The following is an 8951-nucleotide window of genomic DNA, read 5'->3' on the forward strand; positions in this document are numbered from 1 at the left end:
GAACTGTTCTAAGCCCTGGGCTAGCTGAATACCATAATATTATTATCATCATCAACGTTATTAATAATGATGATACTGATAATAATATTAAGAAGTAAGTGAGATACTTGTTCTCCCTCCCTCTTAGACTGTGAACTCCTTGTGGGACTGGGACTGTGTTAGAGGTAATTGAGTTGCATCTATCTCAGCACAATGGCACATAGTAAGCCCTTAACAAATTCCACAGGAATAATAATAATTATTATTATTATCGTCAAGGAGAAAGCCTGGCCCAGGGAGGAACGGTTCTTTAGTGTCATCAACCTGGCCTGAAATGACAGTCAGCAGGACCAGAGCAGCAGCAAAATTCAGCTCAGTCAGGGACCTGTCTTCACCAGGTAGCAGATTTCTGTCTTTCCCCCAGGACACAGAGACTTACGGTAATAAGTAGCAGCAGAATTCTTAGGGCGTTCGTTCAGCACTTACTACACGCCAAGCCCTGGAGTAGATACAAGAGAATCAGATCAGGCGCATTCCCAGTCCCACAGAGGAAGCAATTATCTTCTTCCCATTTTACAAGGGAGGAAACTGAGGCCCAGAGAGACAAAACGGCACGCTCGGGTTGCCCGGGAGCCCGGATGCAGAGCTCCCTTTCCACTTGGTCCCGCTGTCCTCCAAAACCCCTGAGCCCTCGGAAACCTTGAGAACTTTTCTTAAGGTGAGAAAAAGGTGCCATTTTATCCGAGGTTCCCTCAAGGTGACTGCTGAAGGAAGCTCGAGAGGGTACGACGGAGAAGCGGAGGAGGAATCCCACCTGCCATCGCACCTTGCAACAAAAAGGGTCAGTGCAGTGGTCGTGTCTGAATCCTGTGCTGGAGGAAGAGATGCAACGGGTTATTGTTTCCCGTCGGCAAATCGTCTGCCAGTCAAACCCTGGCTTTGTGCTGCAGCTTGAGCAGTCAGTGAGGTTATCTGCAATGGGCTTGGCAGAGTGGTTAGCGGTAACTGACCTTGCCTCATTTTTCTGTCAGCTTTGTCTGTCACAACTATACCCCCGCACAATTCTCTCTCCACACACCTCTCCAAAAGGTCACACAGTTCGGCGCCCTAGCTCCCGCGCAGATCTCCACACAACTCCCCATTCGACGGTCCGCACGAACCCCCTCAGGATTCTCCACATAGCTCTCCACACAGCTTCCCACGCAACTCCCCACACAGATCTTCACACAGCTCTCCCCTCAACTTTGCCCTCCTGCCAGGGCACGGAGTGCAATGTTTGAGCAGTCACGTAAGTGGGCAACACACAGCGAAGTACACGCGAAGGATTTTCATAGAAAAAACTATTTGCATTCAAAGTGAGCTCAGTAGAGTTTCTCTCTCTCTTCCCTACTTAAAAATAAGTAGATGCTAAATCTACTAAGTCAAAAAATGGCCAGGGAAGAAGTTGTGAAGGAAAACCTCCACTGGGGTTCAAGGAACATTCCCCAGCAGCATCCTGTATAAGGCAAATATCTCTTTTCATCATCATCATCAGTGGTATTTATTGAGCACTGACTGTGGGCAGAGCACTGTACTCCTTCTAGACCCCATATCAGTCCCCGTATTTACCCAGAAATTGATTCTTAAATCGAACCCACCCACATTGTGGCTGAAGTAATAAATCCTGATGAATTCCTTGGAGGGAAAAAATTGATGAAATAAGCTGAGAAAATCAGAAGGAATCAAGGACCCTTCAGCAATGAAGGGCTTGTTACTCTGAAAGAGAGAATTTCCAGAGGCCCAGCCATTATCTGCGGGAAGCTCATGTTACTTTGGGTGGATTTCCCACTCCTGGCCTGTTGTAGAAGCAGGCTCGCTCTGACTTCCCGGAGAGACAAGAGCTAACCTCCTGAGTGCGATACTTGACAGAAATCAAGTCAGCCTAGGTGCTGAGCTTTCACTGAGGATACTGGACCGGTTCTGGATTTTCTCAGTTCTTCGGATTCGGAGAACCACCACTGAAACGAACCTGTTCCCTCTGGGCCGGGGGTGGCCATCATTTTGCGGATGGGTGACTCTGCTTTGGAGGCTGGCCCTACCTAAGGTCTGGGTCGGCCACCATTTTGTGGTTAGACAGCTTAGTGAACCTCTCTTTAAGACTCCAGCCTAGTCCAACTCTATCTAACGCCGTCGGCTGTCGGCGACTTCTTGAACGGACACTGTTCTGTGGTTTTTGAGGTGTTCCCAGACTCTTCTTTTTGTTCCGTTGTTTAGCCCAAACAGATGCTTCGGTTCAGCTGAACTAATCCCATCCATCAATGCACTGGATCATTCATGCTTCTCTACCTCCGTTCCTCCAGCAGAGAGAATAGTGGCCTCGTTTATGCCCCCTTTTTTTCCCTGATTATTTTCTTCACGTTGCTTCAAATTCAATTAAAAGCCAACACTGTCACTAATTAACCAAGGGTGGCCCATATGTAAACCTGGTTTGCCTGCTTGCCAGTCTAGAAAATCCCTCCGCACTCTTTGCCAAAAGCATTTACACCAGGCACCAGGGGTGTCTTGGCAGAGTCATTCTGGTTATGTAAGAACATAATGTATCTGCAGCGAGGAGGGAACTCCTGGTGTTTGTGCTCTCTGCTCTGTTTCTGAACTCGTGTGCCAATGGGGAGAAAAATCCCTCCACGGGAGACCTGGGTTCTAGTCCCAGCTCTGCCACTGGCCATCTGTGTGACCTTGGGCAAGTCACTTAACCTCTCGAGGCCTCAGTCAATCACATCTATTGAGTGTTTACTAAGGGCTTGGGAGAGTATGATGTAACAATAGAAAGACACATTCCCTGCCCACAACGAGCTTGCAGTCTAGCAGGGGGAGGCAGACGTCAATAGGAATAAACAAATTCGGATATATAAATAAGTGCTGTGGGTCTGGGAGGGGGGATGAATAAATGGAGCAAGTCAGGGCAGTGCAGAAGGGAGTGGGAGAAGAAGGAAGAGCAATGGTCCTAATTAAGGGAGATGCGCCTTCAATAAGGCTTTGAAGGAGGTGAGAATAATTGTCCGTCTGTTAATTCTGGTTGTCTATTTGGGATAAGATCTCTGCTCTCCCTAAACTCTACCTTAGGTCGTAAACTCAGTGTGGGACAGGGAATGTGTCCGAATGAAGTATCTTGCTTCTACCCCAGCATTTATCACAGTGCTTGTCATACGCGACTTGTTAAAAGCAGGCACACTCCCGTTTGGGCCGGCCTTTGAACCTCCAGAGTTGGTGAGGCTGCCTCGCTGGCCGTCACCCACCTCTTTGATGTGCCCTGAGGCAACTGTCTCTCTCCCTTACCCTCTGAATCCTTCCGATCACCGACCCCGGGCTCAGAAACATTACCACAGGAAGGGAGGAAAGACCGCCACCTTGAGAAGTGAAGTCATGGCCGGCCTGCAAGGAACTCCAAGTCACTTTCTGTGGACTTCCGATATCGTGACAAGCAGCGAGGCTCCGTGGAAAAAGCAACCGGCCTGGGATTCTGACGACCTGGGCTCTAATCCTGGTTCCTCGATTTTGTTTCATTTTATGGCATTTGGGAAGCACTTACTATGTATCAAGCACTGTTCTAAGCGCTGGGTTAGATAAAAGTTTAGGACACTGTTTGAAATATAGTAAAAGCTTAACAAATACCATTATTATTACTGTTGTTATTAATAAATACCAATAAAAATTAAATATCTATGTGCTTGACACATAGTAAAAGCTTAACATTGACATTATTATTATTATTGTTATTATTACTAGAAACCAATAAAAAATTAATGCCTTCATTTAACTGATTGTTCTGGAGACTAGCCTAGTACACAGAAAGATCCAGCCAGATATATCTTGAAATGATATAGACTTTTTTCCCCCACTGCAATGGAAACTGCAATGCCTCCACTTGTGTTTATTATTTCTATCAACCCACATCTATGTACCCCAGCGCTTAGTACAGTGCTTAACTAATGCCATATGATTAACTATTGTACGTTTACCAGTTTGTCGGCGCGTCTCCCCCTACGACTATCAGCTTCTCGAGGGCCGGGACTGAGTTTTTTTTTACTTCTGCACCTCTCTCAGCTGTCTGGTACAGTGTTCTAACTCAGTCCAGGCTATGATGACGATGATTATGTCGACGAAATAACTTACAGGTTTTTCTTTTCCCAAAAAGCACATTCTTTTCTCGCCCCGGGACAAGGATATCTTCAAGCCGCTCATCCCGCAGTGCGTGTTTGGAGCGGCTAGCCCAGACGCATGTCCGGTGTTCGTCCTACTGTGCCACGTCCTTTCAATGCCATTTTATTAATTGCCTGTCCTAACCCTGCCTCTCCTGTCAATGTAGTTATCTAAACCTGCTTTGCATAATGGCATCTTTTGATCCTCTCGTAACCTACTAAGTGCAGTCACCTCGACGCATCCGCTGTCTCAGACAGAGCTGTGTCCGCTGTATCCCATCAGTGCTGCCAGGTTTGCAATGTCATTCCCCAGCCTGCTCTGTACCCCGGACCCCGTGGCAGATTAATTTCTCCTACGCGTCAGATAATAGAGGCCTTCCCCGACTAAGCCCTCATTTCCTCTATTCCTTCTCTCTGCTGCATCGCCCCTGCACTCGGATCGGTACTTTTTATTCACCCCACCTTCGGACCCACAGTACTTACGTACGGAGCTGTAATGTATGCTAATGTCTGTCTCCCCCTCTAGATCCATCAGTCAATCAAGGTTACGGGCTTGGGAGACAGAAAGGATGGTGGTGCCATCCACAGTGATGGGAAAGTCAGGGGAAGGGCAGGGTTTGGGTAGGTAGATGAGGAGTTCTGCTTAGGCAGATCTCTGAACGACGCAGGTCAGCTCAAGTTTTATCGGGAAAGCGGCGGGCCCATTTTCAGTGATTCCAAGGGCTCCCTTGGACTCCTTTAATATTTCCTAAAATATGCCCATCACAATGCCATTGCAATGATACCGATACCAAATACTGCCATCGTACCCAGATTTCACTCAATCCACCGGTGGTACTTACTGACCACATAACGTTAATGAGTACTTACTGTGTGCAGGGCACCATACTAAGCTCTTGGGAAAGTACAGTGCCAAGGAGTTAGTGAACATGATCCCTGCTCACGTAGAGCTTCCGGTCTACAGTCTACTCGAGCCCCAGATTATAAATTGCATATTTCATTCTGCTGCCCAGATTATTTTCTACAGAAACTTTTAGGTCATGTTTCCCCTCTCCTCAAGAACCTCCCGTGGTTGCCCATCCACTTCCGCACCAGACAAAAACTCCTTACCATCATCTTTAAAGCACTCAATCCCCTTGCCCCATCCTACCTCACCTTCCTACTCTCCTACTACACCCCAACCCGCACACTGCACTTCTGGAATACCAACTTTCTCACTGTACCTCATTTTTGTCCATCTCGCAGCCGACCTCTTGCCCACCACCTACCTCTGGCCTGGAACACCCTCCCTCTTCATATCTGACAGATGATTCTTTACATCTGTTCAGAGACTTACTGAAGGCACATCTCCTCCGAGAGGTCTTCCGCGACTAAGCCTTCTTTACCTTTCCTTCAGCTCCCTTCTGTGGTGCCCTGACTTGCTTCCTTTATTCAGCCCCCGTCCCGGCCCCACAGCAATGTACATACCTGTAATTTATTTGTTTACGTGAATGTCTCTCTCCCCCTCTAGACTGTAATCTCACTGCGGGCAGGGAACGTGTCTGTAACATTGTCATATCGTACTCTCCCAAGCACTCGGTACAGTGTTCCGCACACAGCAAGCGCTTGATAAATGCGATTGACTGACCGATGCCTTCTTTAATGACTGATTCATCCATCTGCTATCCCCAGTCCTCGTAGAGGACAAGTGACTTCAATTTCCCAAGCGGGCACTGCATGTTCCATCTCGGAGGCCCAGGGGTCTATTTCTGGACACGGCACTCGTGGCTGTCGGAGTCCGCTGGAGCCCCTGGGAATCTGCTGGGCAGGACCGGGACCCGTCCGGCATTTGGTTTGCAAAGGGCGGGTCTGGAGACTGTCATCGGCAGAAGCCCAGAAGGCCTGGAGGAAAATTTTCGCTGCAGTCTCCTTCTCGCCTCCTTAAACTGCCCAGGGTGGCGTTTTCAGCACAAATAAGGAAAAAGCTTTCAAACTTCACCGGGAAACACCATTAAAACTAGGAAACAAACATGCCTCCAAATCCCTTGAATTAGAAACACTTAACTATCAAACCGCCTCTCCTTTCCCCTCCCTCCCCCGAACTCACTCCTACACCCTCATACGGTATTTCACTTGGGTGGATTTTTTTTTTCAGTCTCTTCCACATTCTCATGTGGGATTTTCTTAGAAGGTCAGTGTTATGATGGAACGGGTAGAGGCGATCTTTATCTGGGTACATCATGTGCTGAAGTTGTCCTAAATGTGTCAGGACAGTTCCCCGTCGGAAAGTTTGCTCCCCTTACTGTGCTCCCGGCCATGACCTGTGCACATATCCTGGGGTGTCTATGCAGCACTTGGGGTCCGTGTTTAGGGGCACCCCAAGGGCAATGGCCTTCGGGGTGAGCAGGATCCTGTCGGCTCTCCCCTCCCCAGAGAAAAGCAGGGGTCATTCACTAATGCCCCTCCAATGAAGGACTCAATCTCCCCATGGTGTATATTGACTATTTATTGTGTGCAGGGCACTGTACTGAATGTTTGGGAGAGTACAATAAAACAGAGCGTACAATAAAACAGAGTTCACAGACGTGATCTCTGCCCTCAAAGAGCTCACAATGAGTTCTCTCCCAAATCCTTGCCATCCTCCTCTTCCCCATGACAATCTCAAGCTCTCCAGCCTCCTCCCTCCAGGGTCACATTAATCCAGATCTCGGATTTCTTCCCCATCAACGGGAGACTGGGCCGATGATTGATCAAGGCCCTTTCCAATGTCCTGAAAACATAGCAAAGCAGGGTGGCCTAGAGGAAAGAGCACGGGCCCGAGAGTCAGAAGACTTGGGTTCTGATCCCGTCTCCGCCACTTCTCTGCGGTTTATGATGCTGGGCAAGTCACTTCGCTTCTCTATTCCTCGGCTACCTCATCTGTAAAATGGGGATTAAGACCGTGAGACAGGCACTGTGTCCATCCTGATTATTTTGCATCTACCCCAGCACTTATTACAGTGTTTGGCACGTAGAAAGTGCTTAACAAATACCGTAAAAAAAGTCTAGACTCTGGAGACTAAGAGCATAGACACAGCTACCTTTCGGCTCCATTGCCAAATGAACCTATTGCATCATTAACAATAATAATAATAATAATAATTGTGGTATTTGTTAAGCACTTACTATGTGCCAGGCACTGTATTAAGCACTGCAGTGGAGGCAAGCAAATCTGGTTGGATGCGGTCCCTTGTCCTACATGGGGCTCATAGTCTTAACCCCCACTTTACAGATGAGGTAACTGAGGCTCAGAGAAGCCAAGTGACTTGCCCGAGGTCACACAGTGGACAAGTGACAGAGCTGGGATTAGAACCCAGGTCCTCTAACTCTCAGGCTTGTGCTCACTCCATTAGGCCACGCTGCTTCTCTAGGTATTTCACCGCTTAAGCACTTATAAGTACTCACCCTACCCTCCATCCCCGTAACACTTTTTATGTACATGTCTTTAATCTCCATTACTTCTCCTATCTGAAATTTATTTTAATGTCTGTTTCTCCCACTAGACTGTAAACTCCTTGAGGGCAGGAATGCGGTCTACCTATGCCGCTTAGGAAAGCAGCATGGCTATGTGAAAAGAGCGTGGCCTCGGGAGTCAGAGGATGTGAGTTCTTATCCCAGCTCCGCCACTTGTCTGCTCTGTGACCTTGGGCAAATCACTTCATTTCTCTGTGCCTCAGTGACCTCATCTGTAAAATGGGGCTTAAGACTGTGAGTCCCACGTGGGGCAAATGATTACCTTGTATCTACCCCAGCTCTTAGAATAGTGCTTGGCACATAGTAAGCCCTTAACAAATACCATTATTATCATTATTACGCTATGCAAATAGCATCCCAGAGGAGGAAGCAGCCGAGTAAGTTGAAGTTGGCGTGGCGACAGGGGAAAGACTCCAGCGAGGCCCCATAGGAAAAAGTCCTTCGGAAGTGAAACCCAGGGGGTCGAAGCTACACTCGACGTGTCCCTCTCGCGTCGTTTCTCCTTTTTGTTATGGCTACTGCCAAGCCTCTCTGCACCACGTCAATCCCTCCGGCTCTGCGCTCTCGGGTCAAGTTGCGGGACAGCCATTTTCAAAGACAGCGAATCCGAGATCATTCCAGCGAGGCTTCTGAAACCCCAACTTGGGGCCCGAAGTGCAGTCCGAGGGAGTGACGTGAGCTTTCCTGCCTCTTCCCAGCTCCTCTCTGTGGAGTTCGGGGATGCTGTCCAATAGCGAATCGATTTCCATAGGTCACGTCGACCCCGAGGAGTCCATGAGTCAAAAGGCAAGAGCGATTCTCGGAAGGGACGGGTGGGCTACATAAACAAGAGACGAGAACCGTGGACAGAGCGAGCGCCACTGACACGAAATCATTGGCTTTTCATCCCAGGGTTATTTTCAGTCGCGTCCACCCGGCTCATCAAAGCCAACGAGTTCCCTCTTTTCTCTGTTCGCCCTAAAGGTGAAAGTTAATGCATGCGTCACATTAAAATTCTTCTTTCAGGTCTGAATCTCCCCAACTCTGCTCAGCACTCCGGGAACTACGCTCCTGGCTTTCTGGTGTTTTCTTCTGAAACTCTTAGAGCACTGCAGGTAGTATTTGCAAAGATTGGATTTTGCAGCGTGCTGGACTGCGGTTAGACCGTAGATCTCTGTGTGAGTCTGACTAAAATGGATAAAAGTGGACAGCCCGTATAACATGGCCTTGCCTGGACTGGAGATCTGGGAGGCAATAGGAAACTTGCAGTTAGTGAACGGTTACAGTCGCGATGATAATGGAAACGTCCTGCATACGGTAAGC

This window comes from Ornithorhynchus anatinus, chromosome X2, assembly GCF_004115215.2.
Source record: "Ornithorhynchus anatinus isolate Pmale09 chromosome X2, mOrnAna1.pri.v4, whole genome shotgun sequence".
Lineage (NCBI taxonomy): Eukaryota > Metazoa > Chordata > Mammalia > Monotremata > Ornithorhynchidae > Ornithorhynchus > Ornithorhynchus anatinus.